This window comes from Penaeus monodon, chromosome 2 (assembly GCF_015228065.2).
Source record: "Penaeus monodon isolate SGIC_2016 chromosome 2, NSTDA_Pmon_1, whole genome shotgun sequence".
Classification (NCBI taxonomy): domain Eukaryota; kingdom Metazoa; phylum Arthropoda; class Malacostraca; order Decapoda; family Penaeidae; genus Penaeus; species Penaeus monodon.
Window position 1 is genome coordinate 51,567,724 of NC_051387.1, and position 5,467 is coordinate 51,573,190.

A 5,467-nucleotide genomic window follows, 5' to 3' on the forward strand; every position below is an offset into this window, starting at 1 on the left:
TCATAAGTCGTTGTGTCTCCCCCACAGCAATGCCTGGGCCCTCGGGATCGGCAGGAGGACAGGACAGCGTGGGTCCTCATAAACCGGGCGGTAAGTACGATCTAGCCGTTAGCCTAGCCTGCCCTCCACAGGCCTGTGTCAGTGCCTTTTCTCCAGACGCAGCTCACATGTAAAACCAGTGCCCCCCTCAAAGTTACTCCCTTGTCATCAGCGGTTTGTCTGTCATCAGCGGCCTCTCTCCCTTACATGTCTTCTTGCAGTTTGCATTCCTTTAATTTTTCTCTTTTTTCCTTTTTTTTATTTTTATTATTTTTAAATTATAAAGTGCCTATATCCTTCTTTCAGTTGTGTAGGTTCTATTAATTTTTTTATTTCCATACATTATTTGTGATTATTTTACTACACTTCATGCCATGCTTAATACATTTATATATATTTATATATATATGTATGAACTGATTCTTAGATATGCCTATATGTTTTATATATGAAATATAATTTTCTATAAATATTTATCTTATTTTCTATTTAATAGCCATTATTCTTTTATTTGGTAATGACCATTTAATTTCACTGCTCATTTATCAAAATTTCACTTTTCATTTTTAAAATGGCATGAGCAAAAAAGGATGTTTTAGTTTTCTTAAAAGGGACAAATTCCCTCTGAAAATGTTTATTCTTTCCTTTTTTGTGACTGACACACTTAGCATTTGTTTGTTTGTTTGTTCAGAAATCTTAGCACTTGGCATAAGAAACAGGACTTTTTTCTTTTCACTTCAGTCATTTAATACAGGGAGCCTCATTTGTATAGCAATAAAGACTTGTCACAGTGTGGGTGCTCAGCCCTGCTCAAGCCATTCTGAGAGAGAGAGAGAGCACACTCGGAGATGGGAAAATTTAAGCAGACATGTTGGTTAATTGAATCCCACCCAACAGCAACAAAATATTAATGAAGTATTTGAAGCCTGTGGTTTGTTTTGTTTTTCCTTGATATTAAGAGCAGCATTAGACTTTGCTTGATATCTTCTGCTGCTTATTGGCAGGGCTTCATAGTCCAGCGACTCCAGTGCTTGAGCCAAACTAAAGATCAATGTAAAGAAAAAAAAGAGGACTAAAGCAAATATGCCTTGCATTTTTAGGCTCTGACAAGTGGGTGAGGGTCATTTTCCAATGTGTTCCGCTGGCAGCTGATCCCTAATTACAGTGATCGATAACTCCCCCCAGTAAATGCTTCTGTGTGTTTGTATTGGGGAATATGTACTATAGCTGGAGCCAAGTATACACACTTCTAGCTTCTCCATTGCTGCACCTCAAAGTCCTGTGTTTGCATACACGCACATGGGCATATGTTGAAGGGATGCTTCGCTTGAGCCTAGATTTCACTAGCAGCCAGACAAGCAAAGTATTCCTTTAATGATGGCCATTGCAGTATGCAGTCCATCCAACAACTAATGTTGTGCCTGTATTTAGAAGGGGAGATCGATGAGCAAAAAAAAAAAAAAAAAAAAAAAAAAAACACAAAAACACACACACACCACCATCATCAGTTTTATTTGCTGTTCTCTCACTAATAAGAGTTGTGCACTTGCACATTCCCCTCATCCTAAATTTGTTTGACATCATTGTACTTTGTCCATCACTTTTTTTTTTTTTTTTTTTTTTTTTTTTTTTTTTTTTTTTCTTCTTCTTCTTTTTTTATGTTGATGTAAATGTAGCTTAAGGCTTAAAAGCCATTGTTGACTTGTTTGTAACCACTCCCATGGTAATATGTATTGGCCTCAGTATTTAGGATAATGTGTACCCATGTACACATCAACTTTTCCCAGAAGTTGCTATTAGATTTCATCCACTAGAATAGACTCACATTTGCAAGTAGCTCCAGACTTAAAGATTGAAATAACTATTTTCCAGTAAATTTTATTTTTTTGTTCTCAGGTTAATTACTCCTCTTTCAATTTCATGGACCAGTGTACATATATATATATATTTTAATATTAAAGTTACAGTAAACAGCCATAGTAGATTTTAGAAGAAAAGAGAACTAACATTTTCTCCCCAGAGCTGCCATTTTACATTTCAGGCAGTTAATTACATTATTGGTTTTTAAATAATAATAACTCTTAAAGTTAAAATTGAATAAATATTTTCTCAGTTGGTTCAATGAATAATAAATTTCATAATTTCCTGGTTACTTGAATATTAGAATTGGAAGCAAATTATTTACAAGACTGCAGATATCTAAAGTTATTTTTGCAGGTGCAATAGTACTCCTGTAGGTGGGTGTTTAGCTGTGAGTATTGACTGCAACATGCCATAGGGATTATTACTGTAACCAGGTGTACAGAAAGTGGTTTTAGGTCATTTCACTTAATGAGAATATATTTCCAGATTAGTGAAAAATTAGGATGATGAGAATATAAGGAGGGAATAAACCAGCCTGAATGTGGTGCTGTTTTCTAAATTCAAATTTTTAGTTGTATTGCCACTTCTAAGAATAGTGATGTATTTTGGTTTTGTCAAGAATGTTACTATTTGGTTAGGAGGACTTTTTCCAGCTATTGTGTTGTAAATCCAGTATTAAGGCAAGGCAGATTTTTTTAAAAAAATGCAGGCAGGAATATCATTAGAAGTAGGAATGCCTTGGTTGGGGTGCTTTCATATAAAAATTTAAAAAAAGGTATCTTGCTAGATTTATCTTTGGTTCATATGAGGCTCTTACTGTCACCATGATGTAGTGGTTTATTATTAATATTATCATTTTGATTATATTTCATTTTATTATTATTAATAATATTATCATCATCATCATCATCCATCATCCTCATTACTATTACTTTTATCATCAATTTACACATCTTGAGAACTAGTCTCTGATTGGTATCTGTGTTAAATCCAGGGGTGTGCATAGTGCAGTTGTTCATGATATAGGGCAGCTTTGTGGAGAACATTGCTCAACATGGCATACATCCCAGCTGTGCTGGAGTGTGCCATTGATGTGTAATTCACTACTGAGCTGTGAGGCATATGCTAAGTGCAGGCACCCTTGTGACTTTTTTTTCTGAGATCTTTAACAGCTGTCAGCTTTATGGCTGAAATGTAATTCACATGAAAGTTTGCCAAAGAAAAAAGTAATTTTAGTTAATGGCTGTTAAACTGATAAGTGCTGTGGAGGGCAGTGCCTGTTGTTCTGCATGATGTGATATTTTTGTCTTTGATTAAGAAGAAAACATCAGTTTCCTTCATGTTGATTTATTTTTTTATATATATTTATTTAAACTGATGGTTTCCTATTAGTACCCCTTGTTTGTTTGATTCTAGTAGACTATGGATTACAGGTCTAATAGTGTGTTGTTGAGGGTTTGACCTGTGGTCCAGAGTCTGTGCATGCTCCTCTCGTACTGTAGTCCAGGGCCTAAGTTTAGTTGGTGAGTGTAGGGCAATAGGGACCGTTTTTGGCCATCTAGGGAGCCTATGGCCACGTGGCCAAATGACCGCCACTGATTGTAGCCATCAGCGTGAAGAGGACTATTGGCTTAGCTTGGACCGTGGCTTTGCTGTGGCCCTTGTGCTGTGGCCCCCGCGGCCGCCCGCTGCTGCTTGTTTGGGTGGCCAGGTGTTGAGGGGCCCTGTAAGGCCCTTTGTGGCCAAGGGTGGCTTAGGATGGCCCAGGGTCACTGCTCAACCAGCCTCAAGTGTACTACTCTCACTCAGGAGCTGTCGGTGTTGGCAACCAAGCTGGGAACGTGATCATAATGCTCTTGTCATTTTGAAATGATTGATGATAAATAGACGGGCGGTGTTGGTGATGATGCCTGAGCCTGGACTGACTCATACTCACGTGGATCCTCTCCTCTGCAGCAGCGCCGGGCGGTGCTGTCTGTGAGGCTCTCAACCTGTCGCTGCGGCCGCCTCTCCCCCAGGCCAACGGAACGCTGCATCCCCCGCTGCTCCACCACCACCACCACCATCAACCTCAACACCACCACCAACACCACCAACAACCTCATCACCACCACCAGCAGCAGCAACCACCACCACCACCACAACAGCAGCCACCCCCAACTGCTGTTTCAGCTACGCCATCAACCCCTGCTCCCACAACTGATGCCTCTGAGAGTTTGAGGTGAAGTTTCACCCTGCAGTAGCAGTAGCGGCAGCTGCAGCTGCAGCCTCAGGACTGGTGTACCCTGAAGTTGCCCTAGACCTGGCGTCTGATAAAGTGGCAGGGCTAGTGACTTCTGGAGAGGCAGGGGAGGACCGCGGGATGCTAGAGGCATCACCAGAGTACAAGGCCAAGTTGTACCCATGTCCAGAGTGCCACAAAGTATTCCGCCAACCCCATGTCTCTTCACCACCACCGCCATGTGCACAAGGGTACCTACACTTGTCACTCCTGTGGCAAGGTTTTTTCCCGACGCTGGGACCTCCACCGTCACCTGCACCGCTCCAAGATGGGCTGCCGCCGCCCAAACCATGTGACTACAGCTGCTGCGGTGGTGACCACAGCCCCTGGGACTGTCACCACCACCACTGCTGCTGCTGCTGCTGCTGCTGTAGCTGCGCACCGAGCCGAGTTCACTCTCGATCTGAACAACCCCCTTCCAACTGACTGTGATATCACTAGGCGATCTAGAGCATAGAGACGTAAATATTGTAGAGACTTGTATTTGTTGTGTTGTTGCGACCAGTGCCACCATGTTGGCACTGCCTCTTTTGATCACCAGCCAAAGATGGAGTGCAGGCGCCCCTGTCATACATATTATGCCGACACCACCGCGCCACGTCCGAGATTATGCCCACATTATTATACCCTTTTCAAGGACACACACACTCCGTTTTGGTCTGTTGAGTTAAATTTAAGAGCAATGGAAAAAAAAATTCCCTCCTTGCATCATTGCTTGGTTTTTAGTCAGTTGATTTTAGTCATATAGACTGCCTGTATGTGATAATACCCCAGTGATGCTTATTAATTCTTCACGTTTTGGTTCTCTGTGATATTTGCTTTATTTTAGTTGCTGCCATTACCGTTCTGGCAACAGTTCCCTTAGGCTTATTGTCTCCTTACTCCCATCTCCTTTCCTGCCACTCAACTATATATATATATTATTTAGAGTGTTGTTGGTATTGTTGTTCCTATATACCTTACATTATCAGCTACCAGACGTGAATGGTATGTCGAAACTTAGGGCAATAATAAATGTTATGATACTGATGGCTGCCAATTCATTATTTGTTCTGACCTTACTGCATATCTTTTGCCAAAATGATAGAGGTTTATGTCTTCAGAAAACCATGTTAAAGAAAAATATATAGATAAGTTCATGATCAGTGTTGCAGTAAAAATTATATCTATACACATCTTAAAACCTATGAGAAATGTATATGTATATCAGAAAATACTGTGAAGAAAAATATATATTTTCCAATCAATGTTATATTGAGGTTGAGATTCTAGACAGATTTTTTG

The 5,467-nt window shown here is 40.4% G+C and overlaps 1 protein-coding gene across 9 annotated transcripts in view; it reads right to left on the reverse strand.

Moving 5' to 3' along the window:
* LOC119583657 (longitudinals lacking protein-like) overlaps positions 1-5,467 on the reverse strand; it is a 127,703-nt gene that overhangs the window by 47,268 nt on the left and 74,968 nt on the right. The window lies entirely within an intron of this gene.